At 51.0% G+C, this 16,435-nt stretch overlaps 1 protein-coding gene across 2 annotated transcripts in view; it reads right to left on the reverse strand.

The window, feature by feature from the left end:
- Positions 1-16,435, reverse strand: part of LOC118788124 (zinc finger homeobox protein 3-like) — a 169,801-nt gene that overhangs the window by 109,263 nt on the left and 44,103 nt on the right. The window contains exon 1 of one of the 2 annotated variants that reach the window (XM_036544003.1): positions 3,070-3,099. The exons of the other annotated variant lie outside the window; for it this stretch is intronic. The gene's annotated coding sequence lies outside the window, so the exon portion shown is untranslated. Of the gene's footprint in view, positions 1-3,069; positions 3,100-16,435 lie in introns of those variants that run through there. 2 annotated transcript variants of the gene reach the window in all.

A 16,435-nucleotide genomic window follows, 5' to 3' on the forward strand; every position in this document is an offset into this window, starting at 1 on the left:
TCCCACTCAATTTCCAGTATAATAAAGACCACAGAAGCAGTCACAGACTTCCAGCAGAGTCAAATACACACATACTACCATTTAACGAATAGACACGTTCAGCGTTTCAAGCACTCATCTGTAGACATCCCTTAATAAATGCTGTCTGGGAAAGACACCCCCCTAAAATGTTTTTGGAGCCTCTGCCTTGACGAAGCGTCCCAAGCCAGCCGTTGGCAGTAAACGAGATTACCCTCCAGAACCAAGGCGGGCCTAACTTAATAACCTGCACGTGGGACAAGCGAGCGGAGTCTCGGAGTCTCGGGGAGGAGGAAAGAGATGGCGTTCAGGACACAGGCCTGCCGGGTGCCGGCCTGCTCGTCGGGACGCACCTGCCGAGAGCAGGGAAGACTTTGATCTTCGCTGCTGCGTGAGTGTTGAAGAGGACGGGTGAGGACACCTGGACACTGGCTTCGGGGGGGCTCTTGGCTGTTATCTCTGCGCTCACTGGGTTTATCAACAGCAAATCAGTGCTGTAAAGCATAGGTGCTGTGGCACAAGGAGACTGCCTGATCTCTGCTCTCAGGGCTGGGTGCTGAGCAAATGAGAGGGGCCTTAAATCTCTCCTACTAACCCCCCCCAAACCCCCTTCCCCCCTTTGCACTGGCAATATGAAAAAACGCTCTACATGCAAATACTCTGTTCTTCACAGCCTCCAACCCCAGTGCAGTAAATCACCTATCAGGCCTCTGCCGTCACTCCTCAATGAGACAAGCTTAGAAAACACAGTATGATTTTAGCTGCGATTTAGCCCTGGTGATGAAATTAAGCATTCACAGGCTGGAACTGTACACGTCTTAATAGCTTTGAACTTGTAAGCTGTGAAGTCCTTACGAACAATGTTAATTGCTCTTGCAAGACGACGAACAGCGAGAATTCTTAAGTGACATTTTTGCCATTTCGTTTTCAGTTTCTATGAAGGAAGATGATGAGGATTACTGACAAAAAAAGAATAGAAACAGAAGACGACAGACACAACAGCAAAACATGCAGATCGGTCCACAGTAAGAAGGACCCACTGGAACAAAAGCAGAAGATGAGGTTATTGAGTTTGGGTGTGGGCTTCAGCGTTTTACCACATTCTGAGGCAGGGGAGTGCATAACTTCCCAACTTCCCCGGCGTCCCTTTGTCACTTTCAAAACTCGGACATTGATTACTAGATATGAGCAGATAAAAATTTGCGGGTGGGGGCCAAAAGACGAACCCATACTTGTAACAGGGGATGACTGCAGTGGAAGGAAAAGCAGGATTCCTCTAGGAAGCTGGAAACACAAGCAGACCCAGAAACTAGGGCAGGACGAGCCGTTTCACAAGATACGAGGGGGTGGAGAGGACAATTAGTAGCCTGAGCTCCTGACATGCAGTGCTCTGCGAGCTGGTCTCAGTGCTGTCACCACGGCCCATCTCCGCTGCCTGCCCCGTGAGGAGGGTTTTACTCCCCCCCCGTGCGCTCGTACCCGCACACACACACCCTCGGCCCTAATAGGATCAGACAGGTGTGTGTCTCTCTGCTCCACTGTACCCACACGGCCTAACCTGAGAGCGCGATGCACTCACTCTCTCCGACACACACACGCACACGGACGCACACACATGCAAGCGCACGCACACACAGAAAGAGACACACACACACACATACACAAGAAGAGCTGTGACTCCTCCAACCAATTGCTGAGAGGACAGGAAAAGCTAGTTCCTGTTTTGTTTTTTTTTTACATTAATTGTGACAAAGGATATAAAGAACATCTCCTGTCATGCTTAAAAAAAACATCTCTGAAAAGCAGATGAGATCAAGCTTATTGAGGGGGGTGGCAGCTCCTAATGAAGGCTGTCAGAGACCGGGGGTCTGGTTGTCGTTCAGAGACGATGGAAAATGAGATAACTTTTTTTTTTTTTTCATTTATGGGCCCTTTCATTAAGTGGGATTTGCTGGTGGACTGAGAGGGGGAAGTAAGACCTAAGAGCCCATCTCATTATCGGCGCACAGAGACACCTGCCTTAAGGGCCTGCTCCCGAGGGAGGCCATCTCTCCCAACTCTCCTGGGGAATCAACGCTCACCCAGACCCAGCTGAGAGCCTCACTGGGCGTGCCCCCGGCCCCCATACCCCCCCTCCCCATACCCCATACCCCTCCTCCCCAAGACAGATCAGTGGGAGCCATCACCAAAAGACACCCCCTGCCGCCGAGCTCCCAGAATGCCCTGCTCTACCCGACACGCCAGGCCCCGGCTCTGAGCGAGCGGGTTGAGCCATGGCGGAGCCCGGCCACTGAAGGGCTGCTGTGCTTATTGAAAAATCAATGGCATAAAGGCGAGGAGAGTTACAGGAAAACGTGGGAAGGAAGGGTTCCTATTGATAAAGCAGAGGGCCTTTGATGTTGCACTGGGGACCTGTTTATTGATAGAAAAACCATTGTACTCCTCGGGCAAAGCGAAAGGGTTTGCCCGCTGAGCTATCCCAATTAATCGCCGATGTAACGTTCTGCACGCTTTCCCCTCCCTCACCTTAAAGCCATCTTAATTCCGAACAAGACCTCCCAGCTCTGCCAATCTCAGACCCCGGGACTGCGGTATGTCAGGGAGGAGGCTGCTGATGGACGAGGCTCACCCCCCCAGCTAAGTGTCACTTATGAAGGTACCCCCCCCCCAACCCCACATCTCATCCCACCCCCCACCCCCGCGCCCCAGGACTCACCACCCAGCCCAAAAGTACACTTTGCCAATCCCCTTGCAGCCACAGAGCTGAGGTAAATTATCTGACAGCCACATGATTCTTCAGATATAAGAAGCTGCTTTGAAAACACACACACACACACACAGACACACACACACACTCACACAAAAATCCCACGGCTTGCTGGATATCAGAAAGAGCCAAACCCTCAATTTGATGCAAAAAGAGCTCATATTGATTCATTCATAATTCAGCGCAGAGCCACAGTGACCTACCACTGTACTTCCTGCACCCCCCCCCCCCCCCCACTGCTGTTTGCCTTTAAATACTCAATACCCAGAGTTAATAATACAGACCAGGCACAACAGACGTCCCAGACCGCCACGTCCTTCGTCCTGTGATCTCCCCCCTCCTCCTGGCTGCTTACTGCGGGCGCTGGGACACCACACTACCTACCTCAGCTTTGGGAGGCAAAAAGTCAAGTCAGGGCGATGGCACACAGCCTGTAAACACCGCTTCCCGTAAAATCAATGATCTTCAGTTCTAGCCATCAGTCTGTGGAACAGAAATAGCAGGAGCGGCCCTGACGGGGGGGGGGGGGTGGTGGCAAGCTAACAGAGGGGGTGGGGGGGTAGAATCGGTGTTGCATGGCTGGGAGCGCATTCGGGATTGAGATAGCAGGGCTTATCTTGAACCCAGCGATGCTGTCCCACACCCACGCTCTTTAAACCCGCAGGTCTCTCGGCTCAAAATCCCCGGCAATGACGCTGCACTCAGATTCCCAGCATCCCGCTGCCGGGTGGGAGAGGGGGCGATCTGGATCACGCCTCGGAACGTTTCATTCGCGACTCTGTTACTTAGATGTATGACATTGCGTACTTTAAATGTCAGCACCTCCATTACAGAAATGGTCTACATGACGAATGGAAATTCTATAGCCCTGTAGTACACCGAACTTCCTTATGGCAGCTTGGCCTGAACTGTATCACACTGTGATGAAGAAAAAATATCATTTAGTATTAACAACAAGAATAAAATTTAAATAAGATAAATACAGCCTTTTACAGCCTTGTCCTTAATTCAGGACAGATCTGATTTTGCAGTATCTGCAATATCCGCTTTCGTGAAAGAGGAGACGGATCTATGGCGGCAACATTAAACCGAATCGTAGACAAAGTAAGATTGACCGCAACAAAGGACCACTCAGAGCACAGACGGAACCAGGCCCGGCCAATCAGAGAGGAGGCCATGCTCTGAGGCACGTTCAAAGGCAGGCTCGGGGGGGGAATGAGGTAGGGCGGCGGCACTGTCTCCACACTTTAGGAGCGTGTGATGGAAACAGCACCGTGGTGTAATTAGAAATAGTTAATTAGCGCTGGGTTAATTACACAGTTCTCAGGGAAGCTGGTAAGAGAGCCGGTGGGGTGGCGGAGCGGGGTGAAGCGGGGCGCACGCAGCGGGAAGCTCCCAGTCTCCCGCCAATTAGCAAGCAGCATGGGGGGGGCGGCCCAAGAAGAGGGCTGGGGGGGGGACGGGGCTTACAAACGCCTGTCTCCCTTAATCTCCGCTGCCAAAAAACCCACGGATAAAACACACCCCGCGTCAGGAAACACGCGCGCGGTTACACCTAGCCTGCACCCCTGCTTTGGTTTTGTTATTTCTGTAACTCCGTTCACATGCCCGAGAGCCACGCAACCTATTTATAAGACTGCGTGCATGTCTAAGAGAAACGCTCGGTAGCTGGGTCTCAGCCTTTCGGATAACTGAAGAACGCAGTTTCTCCGAACTATCAGGTTAAAAAATAAAGATGATGTACTGTTTTAATAAAGACAGCCTCTGCTTACTATCGCAGCCCCAAGCGATCTTTTTCTTTTGCCCCCCCCCCCCCTCCCCCATTGTTTTTAAAAATAAACCTTCACAGAATCACGTACTGCATTATTTCCCAGTTGCGTCCCTGGCGATTGGTTTAGATGAAGGTTTGTGTTCTGTAAATGCATAAATTATCCCTGGGATAGAGGTATTGATGTATAATCAGAGATGGGCAATCGTGCTCATACCGCAAACCCTACATTCGCCCTCCGGCAACCTGGCACACAGCGAGCTCAGCCCGCCAAAACTTGGCAGGGGGGTGGCGGCATTTGAGAGGGAGTGCATCAGACATTGGGCGTGTGTGTGTGTGTGTGTGTGTGTGTGTTTGCGTGTATTTGTGTTTATGGGTGTGTGTGTTTGAAAGCCAGCCACACTTGCTCAACCCCTACAGCAGTCGTCGCTACTGCACCCAGACCTGCCCTAGCAAATCAAGGGCACAATTTAAAGGGCTCCAAACTGATCAGGGATCAGTTTCCAAATTGACCCGTTTGCTGCCCGGATAGCAGATACAGAGCCATCTGCAGAAGCTCTCATATGAAGACTGCTGGTGTTCGATTTGGGCGAGTGCAGAGAGGAACAGCGCTCACATCGGCCAGGAGCTCTGGCAGGGCTCTGCCACACGGATCTGAGTGACAGCGCTGTCCCGTAATCATCTCGTCCCGTTACATAAGACGCGCGAACTGAGAGCGCTTGGCTGGAAGTTTCCAGAAGAATACATGGCTGCAGCGCTGCACAGTAGCAGCGAACCACAGTCGAGCCTCGGCAGTCAACCTGGTGCATTTCAGTCACAATCACAGACGGCATGCACCCCAAAAGACCCACTCCAGACTGCTGGGTGTGGGCTTCGTCCGATTTTAAATAATGTGTCAGCCCTTACTGACTTTGTCAGGTCCCTCATAAAGAAAGGTGCTGAAATATCCCATAGATAGAGCCACGCACTTCCACCCCAACTGTACCCCAAAACAGCAGACACCCACACCATGACTGATATAATTCCGTCTTCGCAATAAGAGGTAATTAGAATGTGTGCGAGACACGCAGATCAAAGTAAGAGAGACCCCACACTTTCATTTCACTAATTATTAAATCTTCTCTATTTATATCTCAGGGAAGTGGGCCTTTTTCTGTAGCAAAAGCTGGAAGTGAAATCTGCTAACGACAGGACATTTTTTTTTTATTCATTTGGCTTTTTTTTTTGGTTTGCTGTCATTTTCTTTCCAACATAGCAACAGGATGAGGTGGGGGGGGGGGTGGGGGGTGGGGGGTGGCTGTGGGAGAGAAGAAAATAGAACCCGATTCACAAGAAGCGAGTGTTTGCTTTAACGTTATGAGTGCTCTGCCGCTTGTTAACGATCAGCCCTTGTGCGAGACAGAGAGCCGAGTGGTGCACGAGAAAAGAAAGGGTAGCAAAACATGACCTTCGGTTTGTCTGAACCCAGATCTCTCTCCTCATCACGGGAGAGCTTCTAATTCCTCACATCTGAGAGTCTTTACACTCAGACAATGCCAGCGAAACAGCACAGAGGCCGAAATGGGTTTGTGAAAAAAGAGTCTGTATACAGGTCATCCAGGCCACCAACAGCACAATGCAACGGGCTGAGTGCGTCTATGTCCCAATCCCTCACTGGTACAGGGTCATTCTCTCTCTCTCACACACACACACACACACACACACACACCAACACACACACACCCCCCAACACACACACACACACACCATACTCTCATGCCCACATCATTGCTCCAGTAGGGCAGCATTAAAGGCAACCCCGCCGCAAACACAGTTGTTAAGATGATCAATACCATTGAAATATTAAACCTTAAGAAGCCGCATTATTGATTGGGAGGCCGATGATAAAACTGTTTATTAGGATAATCGCAGGGCTCAGTGGAGATGGCTCAGCGAGGACTAGGCCCCCCCCGAGTGACACCCATAATACTCTGGTGTTGCACCCTTGCCTCCTATAAAAGGCAGGTGATGTCACTGTTAAAAGAGCTCCTCTGTCGTGGCTCAGTGCAGGCTGAACTCCGACCTTCCCAGACGGTTGCCAAGTGGATCCGCTGCCCACCGTGGCAGGCCTCTCTCCCGTTGGCTGCTACTGTCCAACTGGCAGGAAGTCACTCTCATTGGCGCACTACATGACCTTTGACTGGACTGCAGCGGCCAATACACAGTCCCCATACAGGGGACTCTTAACTCCACCCTGGTCAGCTCCTTCTCTGTCAAACTGACTTGCCTTAGGGGGTTGGGAGAGGGGGCAGCAAACGTCTTTCTAAATCTCCGGCCTTCTTAAGTAAAAAAACAAATACCTCAGTAATGACCGAGCCCTGCACCTGGTTAAACACCATCGAGAACTGTCAGGCACCTGGAATTAGCCGTGTGTCTGAGGAATAGCATTCTTAAAGGGACAGGCTCCCCCAGGGCAGATGCAAGAACACAGCCCAGCAGGAGGGAGCCGAGAGGGGACCAGGGAAAGCTAAACTGGGGGGGTGATGAATCTAGGTAATGGGTCACCGAGCCTGCAGGCCCCAACAGGGGCGACCGTGTGCCCACATGTGGCTAGGGCCTCGACAGGCAGGGCTTGTGGGTAAAAGAGGACCCACTCCAAGTGGAAGTGGAGACCGCAAGAGATCGAGGTGACGGTGTTACAGCCGGAGGTGTGAGGATGCCCGTGGGAAGGGTGGTGGGGGGGAGAGAGAGAGGCTCGGTGATGACTTCTGTGCTTAAAGCAGAGCAGGGTGATAAGATCTCCAGCAAAATGACTGAGAAACATGAGCAAAGAAGGCGGCAGCTGCTGACAGCGATACTATAGCCCAGGCCTGGAGTGTGCTGTGGTTAAACGTGTGCAGAGCAGGGAGTGGGATTAAAGAGCCTCCCACTGCTCCTTTCTCACACACACACACACACAGGCACGCACGCGCACACACACACACACACAGGCACGCACGCGCACACACACACACACACAGGCACGCACGCACACACACACACACGCGCACACACACGCACGCACACACGCATGCACACACGCACGCAACAGCAACCCCCACCACACATATGCGAACACGTATGCACACACACACACACACACACACACACACACACACACACATACACACACACATACACACACACACACACACACACACACACACACACACACACATACACACACACACACACTCTCACAAACACACACACACACACACACACACTCTCACAAACACACACACACACACATACACACACACACACACACACACACACACACACATACACACACACACACACACACATACACACACACACACACACACACACACACACACACACATACACACACACACACACACATACACACACTCTCACAAACACACACACACACACACACACACTCTCACAAACACACACACACACACATACACACACTCTCACAAACACACACACACACACACATACACACACTCTCACAAACACACACTCTAACAAACACACACATAAATACAACCACACGCACAGAGTTACAGGGTGCCCTCATAAGGCCGTTCCGCTAAAGTTTCTTCCTTTTCCAAAAAAAAAAAAAAAAAGCTATGGAGGAGGGGGCCACTCGTGACCGGGTCTCTGATTCTGAAGTGGGACATCCTGGATAAATAATTAGAGAGCTGCTTTGAAGGGCTCCGCAGAGACATTTGCTAAAGTCATTAATGACAAGAGATTTCGAAAGAAGCAAAAAATCTTTCTGGTACACAAATACTTCTTTTATGAACCATGACTTGCATTCCTCCTGGCTTAGCTGAGAACTCATCCTGGCAAGGAGCAGCGCTCACTTTATACAAAACAACCTAAAATCCCTCAAGGGTAGGTTATTTTTAAAGCTTAAAAAAATAACCCCCCCCCCCCCAATATAATTACAAATATTACTAAAATAAAAAAATAATACATCCCTCTCAGATGACAGAAAAGGTAGGTATGCTAGGTATTGTGAGAAGTCTAGTCATTCATCCAAATAATAACAATAATCATAACAGTAGTGATAATAATGACAATGATGATGATGATGATGATGACGACGAAGAAAAGGCTGAAACACAACCACTCTGCCGGAGAGCTTCTTTTTTTTTTTTTGAGGGAACCACCCAGGAGCCCGAGTCAGCAGTCCTGCCAGAGAGGATGAGCGGAGACCCTCCTGATGGGCCTGTATCCTAACGCAGAGCTATTCCCGCACTGCGCTGGAGTATGTGTCCAATTAGCTACCCGTCCTCACACTTTACTGCCGGGCTATTTTTACAGAACGCCACTGCAGCTAACTAGGCTAATTTTCCAAAATAGCAAGGCAAACAAAAGAGGATGTGACAGCTGTAATCGCACTGGCTGCATCCTGTTTCACACGAGACAGCCATTCCCATACTCTAACCTGCCATCCCTACCAAAGGTTTGCCGCGAACCCCAACGCCTGTGGAAAAAAAAACGCCGTCGCTTCTTGTGCCCGGATGAGCAAAACACAAAATGTTTGGGAGCAACAGCAGCGCTGTTGTTTCGGGCCAGATGATCACGAGGTTAGCCTGAGGTGTGCACAAAGGTGCTGTTTAGAGTGCTAAGAATTAACTGGAATGGGCCTGTATTTCATCCAGGAGAGCTGGCACAGCCGGATCACAAACTATCAGTTGCCAAGCTGGAAGTGCAACATGAGCGTAGGTCTGACCACACAATACCCATCTGTCTTCTCATGGTACCTTTTGTCAGGGCAACAACAGACGAAGGGCAAACCTGGCACAGCCACGCTAGCTCAGGAGGGTACGCAAGACAAAGATGACAACGGCAAAATCTCTGAATGAACAATGCTGGTGTGCCGGTGCACTTCCAGAACAAGGTCTTGTTTTGACAGTTCGGATGTCAAAACGGGTCAGGATCGTGTAACTGTTCAATATTATACATGCCTCTCATAAACACCAACTTGGAAACGGAATGATTCCATTCAAACTATGTAATTGCGTCCATGGAAAAAACATAAATTTGGCTGATTCATTCATTCATTCGTGTGAAACAGTACACACCCACTGGAAAGGAAAAAAAGAACGTCAATAGAAAGAAGAGATTGGTCCAGCTGTTTAACTTGAAAAGGACTTGCTCTCAAAGAGGCTGAAGCTGATGATGAATCACGTTTGACGATTCAGAGCGATCAAGATAAACCACGGGCCCATTTGATAGGGCTTTTCAGCATTAATCAGGACCTCTAAGCATGCCCATTTATAAACAGTGCAATCATAAATCGTATCTGAGCACAGCCATTGTCTTGAAAGGGTTCATAGCCTTGCCCCACAGTTTACAAGGACAGGTGCCAGCAGAAACCCTCTGAAGAGGAGGCTGTCTTGTGGCAAACATTCCGTCAAGGCGGCAAAGCAATGAGGAACTGTCAACAGAGGAAGAAAAAAAAAAACAAAGAGAAAACAAATTGGTACGCGAGTAAGACGGCGGCCTCCGGGGCACAGCTGAAAGAAGCCTCCCGTCTCTCTGCTACGGAACACGCAACTTCAAAGGACAATCCCATCCTGTGCAGCACACGGCTCTGGGAAGACTGCGGGTAGGTGGGGGGGGAAACGCACAAAAAAAAAAAAAAAAAACCACACAAAAAACCCCACCATGCACGCTGAACTCTTTCGCTCGAGGAAAATTGCAATTATGCAAAATTGGAAAATAGAAAATTGTGTTCATAACAAAGCGCGATGCAAGGTTTTTGTTCTGTTTGTTTAAAGATAGGATGGAGGGAGAAAAAAAATGCTGATTATTCCTAGGGCATGCAATGATTTTTTTTTTTTCTCCTTGATGTGGTCCGGTCCCCAGACGTTCTGGAGAACCAGACCGTGTTTGCTCAGACTCCAAACTCAACTCAAGATTGAAGTGCCTGTGGCCCCTTCGTCATAGCAGTGACATAATAAGCACAAAATCTCAGCGCGGCCACCGATCAAATGTGAACGCAACGCTCTGAGGCCGCCTTCTAATCCCAGCCCACTGAGGTCTGCCCTGGACTCCCGACAAAAGCTAAGTCAGGGTGGGTGCTGGGAGAAGCCTGACTGTCAACAGGTCCTGCAAGAAATGCCAGCCGAGATGCTGAGATTCCTGGGTGGATTGCGCGAGAGGGATAACAGGCTTCTCGTCGGTCAGCCCTGGGAGAGTGCGAGGACCCCGCTGGGCGGTGAAGGCCCGCTGCTGAGGAAAACAGACACTGGTCCAGGACCACAAACATACAGTGATCAAAGCTGCTGGCACGTCGGGTCCAGAGACAATCCTGGCATTGTGATGGCTGCCAAGGCTTAGGGGTGCCGAGAAGCAGCTTCGGGTGGAAACGCATTAAGGCACTAAGCTTCTCCAGGTCGTGGAAAAAAAAAAAAGAGACAGAGAAAGAGAGAAAGAAAGAGGAACAGTCAGACCTTATAAGAAGCAAAGCTATTGTTCCAGTTCTCCGTCCTCCCTCTGGACCCATTTTTAGAGGGTGGGGATGACAGGCTGGAGCTCAGCTTTGGGCCCTGGTTAGACGGCCCGGTCTTTGGGTCCTCGTCCCAGCACACTGCCGCCCTTGTTCTCCTCGGACCCGCCTTAATGGAGCGGCCACATGCCTCCCCCGTTCCCGTCCTCACACTCCCCGCCGGGCTGCGGCCCTTCTGAGCGGGCGCACCTGTTAGAGATAAATCACCCCTTCCAGAGCTGTGTTTGGGAAGTGAGGCATTAGGCAGGGACACGGGCAGTGAAACCGCACGTCAAGCCGACCGCAACATGCAGCTGAACCGCTGCAAAGCAGACCCCCGAAACCGAGCGAGCGACCGGGCAGCCGCTGTCTTATCTCCGGCCTCGCCACGGAAAATGGCACGCATCGCACATCTGGCTCGCAGCTGGGCGACCAGGGAGGAGGGAGCCCGACCGAGCGGGGACGGGCCACTCCACGTCCACAATCCCAACGGCGCCCGACGCGACAGACCCCTTTTTACTGTCCTTCATCTCAGGAAAGCCACTCTCCCGCCCTCCACCACCTGTCCCCATCCTGCAAGCCCTGACTTAAAAGCGAAGGCGAGGCCAGACCGGAGCGATCACGGCGGTGCCGCGTCTACCTCTGAGAGGATTAAAAATTAAACGGTCGATTCAAAACTGCGGGAGAGGGACAGGGTTTTTTTTTTTTTTGAGAGCGGGAACCTGGCGCTGCAGCCTGAAGAGTCTCCGTCACGTGTCCGCCTCGGGTCTGAAGGTCAGCCAGCGCATTCCGCAGCAGACAGAGGAATACCTTCAAAATGGCCGCTCCCGACGCTCCGTGTCCGTTACCTTCAGTTTAGAAGCTTCAGTTTTTTTTTCTTTTTTGGCAGAACATGCCCCTCCCTCCCTGACACTTCCCCTTCCCTTTCCCCACCACCTCACGGTTAAATATTAACCAAAGATGTTTTCAGCCTGAACTTGTGCTGGCGGGGGGGGGGGGGGGGGGGGGCAGGGAGCTTTGGGGGGGGGGATGGGATGGAGGGCAGAGAATGTATGATCTCTATGGGATTTACTCACAGGTTTCCTTTAGACAGAGGCACACGCAGAGACGTGTGCTCTGTTCAGCTAGGCGTAGCAAAGGAAGGCAGCTGACCTGATAGAGAAGAGGGCTGAAGTTACCAGCTTAGGTCAGGGCAGTGTGCCGCCCCTCTGTAATTTACATAGCTGGGTAATTATTTGCAGCATCAGGGGGGCTCTGAACGAATGAAAGATGCATCTCTCTTGGAGTTGAAGAGTGTGTGTGTGTGTGTGTGTGTGTGTGTGTGAGGGGGGGGCGGTGACAGGAGGATTACACTGAGGGCTCCTCTTGCTTCTGCAGTGCTATCTGAGCATCAAGGCCAAACACACCCCATACCCCACACCCCTTCCAGGGCCCTCTGGAGGCCTTTGGTAAGAGCCAAAGAGGGTGAGGAGAGAGGCAAACCAAAACCAGCCTGCCAACAGCTGAAAGTGCTGACAATGTTTTCAGCAACACCTACCCAACCAGCACTGGCAGAACAAAATAAAACATCAATGTGTCATACAGCCCAGGATAAAGAGACAAGGAGCCACCAGTCAGAGAAATCTGATCATTCTGGAAACAGGTAATACAAATAGTGTAAAGCGCTGTACAGTACTGGGGAAGATCCGTAAAAACAGACTGCCTGAGCTACAAGGCTTGAAGACTGGGGCACTGTTGGTTCTGAACGGACACATTCTCATCCAGTGAACCTCTGTAGGCATTGCCTGCAGTCGCTGAATCAGGGGTAGGGACACGCAAACCTGAACACCCGTGGCCTTGGTCTCTGCCACCGACACGGCCTACGTTCAACAGTCAGTTTGGGGTGAGGTGTCTGAAAACAGGAACCTGGTGCTGCAGCCCAAAGAATCTCGGTCACATGACCGACCTCAGGTCTGAAGGTCAGAGCCGTGAGCTACGGCAATGATGCAAAGTGGTGCTGTGCAGCGCTGTTAGGTTAGGGCGCCGGGCAGCCCAAACTGCTGGGGTTTTCGTGACGTTCCTCCGAAGGGACCTACCCTCTGCATATTCTGCCCGTCGGAAATCTTGCACACGCTAAGGATGACTGGCTGTATGTTTGCGTTTATTTTCTCTTTCCTGTGCCAGTGCAGTGAGCAAACTGGAGTTTCTCTTCTGTTTACTTATCTCCAGTGCACACAGCAGCTATTGCGACATGCTGGGGCTTGGGCCAGCGGCACTAGACCGGCACAGAGAGGCCACACTGATAAGGCAAAGATAGGAAGAGATAATGCCACACTGGTCACTTGCAAAAGCCAGAGGGTTGCTGCAGACAACCTCTTATTTAACAAGGAGACACACACACACACACACAGACAGGTTTCAAGTGTTTAAAAGAGAGAACGTCTTCTGCAGAAGCTGGGGGGGGGATTCTACATTGTTGGGAACCGGAGGAATCAGCGGTGCCTGGCAGATCTTGGAACTGTGCGTTTAATACACGTTTAATTAATGATGTCATTGTTTTGACACTGAAAGTGCACGCCAGCAGAGTAAGATAAACAAGCGCCCGCTCTGGAGAGAACACTATCTGAATACAAAAGGAAATGCTGGGGCTCAGAAATCACAAGCAAAGCACTTTGAATCTTAACCCCGGGCCCTTAAACTGCGAGAGAGAGAGAATCCCCGAAGTGCTGAGGGGGATGCGTTAGCCTGCGAGCGCGGCAGCCCTGATTGTTTCGAGAGCGCCGGGCTCAGATCGCAGTCCAACTTCACACTGCTGTCAAGGAAATCCCAGGGATTGTTCTGGAATGGTTCTGGGAATTTCCCTCGTGGCCGCAGTGCCAGATATTCTGGGCATAAACAAAGTATGACACAGGCTACAGGTGCTCGTGTGCAGCATTGGGTTGCATCCGCATGCATGCACGCACACACACACGCTTGCACGCCAAGTCAGAACTGGCTCCTTCAGGCAGCGTCAAAACTCAGGTCCTCGGGTTCACCGGCGCCAAAAACAAAACCACAGGTCCGAGTCTGAGCTCTGCACACCGACACATGTTTACGAAACGAGTCATCGCATTTTTGGTGTGCGGTGTGGCTCAGCAGCGAGGGACTTTTCGGACAGTTACGCAAACACTTCCCATGTCAGCAGAAGTGTTTCTTTGGTCCTCAAAGGGCGGGGTCACCCTCCTGTTTGACTCAGACCACAGGGAGGTCCAACCACTGCAGACAATCACAAGCGCTAGTCGAGAGACTGACCCCTCTCTCCCCCTTACCGCCTGCTCTCCCCTGCTCTCCTTTATGACACCAGCTCTCAACAGATCAATGGCTGCCCACAGACACTGACTGCAGGTGGAGAAAAGATCTGACTTTTGGAAACTAGAGAGGACAGTTCATAGGAGGACCGGCAGTCTCCTTCGGCTGGGGCATAGGCTGTATGGTCTCTGAAGAAGGATAACTGCTCCCTCCTCTCACTCTCCCTGGTCACACTGGCACTTAACCTCTTGGAAGTGATACTGGAAATGAACATCACCTAGCTGCCTAGTTGCCTAAGCAGTCTCCCACAAAACTGCATTTGTCATTGGGGACAGGCTAGAGTTTCAAGTGTATATATGAATATATATATATATATATATATATATATATATATATATATATATATATATATATATATATATAAAACAAAATGACAAAAAGTGAAATATAAATGCAAGCCTACAGCAATGTATGAAAACTGTGAGAGGAGTACGGCTCAGCAGGTCCTCCCCATATGGGTAGCGTTCAGGGTGCCAGCTGCGGGGGACAGCCCGGCCCCCCCTCCCTGCACCCCATCCAGCCCTGACAGATGCCCCGTGGCGTGGGCCGTGTAAGATGAGAGGGCGCCTAATTGGCCCAGGACCTGTGATTAGGGACCCTAATTGCACCGGACTCCCCAGTGCCAGGTGGACCCCTGACGGGCCTCACCACTGCCCCGGCCTAAGCCGCCCCAGGGGTGACAGCCTGCACCCCGGAGGACAAAGACCGGGGGGCTGCCCTGGAGCGTCTCCGAGACCGCTGACCTCTCCCTAAAACCACACCGATGCCACGCCCACACCCCACCCCCCCACCAGCCACCGCCCCATGCGCACGCATCTTTCACGGTCGGGTGGAGCGAGGCTCCGCCCACTGCTCTCCCCGGGCTGTTCCTTTGTGACCGGCTTCTGCGTGCGCTGTCAGAGAGTGCGTTACGCACTTTGCATGATTCAAACAGATAGTCAAATCAATGCGCTAACCGCTCGGCCCTGCCCAATCAATGCAGCGAAGGTTAGGCGTTAATTGGAGGTAGAGCGAGGCCGGGCTGCGAAGGCTTCAAAACTGCTAAGCTCTTCTTACGGCGGGGAAGTTGAACGTCAATTGCAAGTTTTCCCAATTACACTGTGAAGCCCTGACTCTCCTTGATCATGTTGGATGTTTTTTTTTTTTTTTGTTTGATTCCTTCAAATCAATCTAAGCAAACCAAGCTCTCTCCCTGCCAGCAATCTCCCATGACTGACTTTCCTGTTTCTACACTGTTGTGCTCCAACCACCTCTTCTAATTTCTAACCAGCCCGCCCGTGGGCTTGGCCCCTCACCTTTGCACAAGCACAGCACCAGCAGGTAACATCAGTAAAGCTTCAGCCCACAATTACGGATCCCCGCGCTTCCAACGGAACAAGCTGAAAAGGGTAAAACCAATGCATGAAAAAGTCAGATCTGAAACGTATCTAAAGGTAGTGAAAGGAGAGAAAGAGAGAGAGAAAGAGAGAGAAAGAGAGAGAGAGAGAGAGAGAGAGAGAGAGAGAGAGAAAGAGAAAGAGCAAGAGGGAGGGAGGGGAATAAGAGACAGGAAAGACGCAGGTAACACCTGTTTGCCCCCGCGCCCCGTCACCATATCATTATGTGTAATGAGTAACAGCGCCCGCAGGGGCGTGGAGGGGGCGTGTCAGGGCATTCCCTTCCTCTGGCAGATATGTGTGGAGCGCCCGTAAAACAGAGCGTTTTCAGAAAACTCCCTGACCCGGCCAGGCGGCTCTCATCCTCACAAACACACTCAATCCTCTGCTCCGAAACGGCCAACTCGCCGACCAATACCTGGCCTGTGGCGTCTCAGGATATTAATGATGCCTGAGAACCAAACAAATCAAAGCAACCTCGACTTCCTTTTGCAACATCCAGATGGACAGGAACTATTCCAGCCCCTCTCTGAATCATTATGACATCACAAATGCATTGTTGTGAATGAATAAAAAAAAAAACTGTTGTAATGTTCAAAAAATAATCATCAAAATGGCAGATCTAAATGCTGCCAAAAACGATGACGGCTGGAGTTCACGGGTACGAGTTTCACTTTTCTTTACTC

Source organism: Megalops cyprinoides, chromosome 13 (genome assembly GCF_013368585.1).
Source record: "Megalops cyprinoides isolate fMegCyp1 chromosome 13, fMegCyp1.pri, whole genome shotgun sequence".
NCBI lineage: Eukaryota > Metazoa > Chordata > Actinopteri > Elopiformes > Megalopidae > Megalops > Megalops cyprinoides.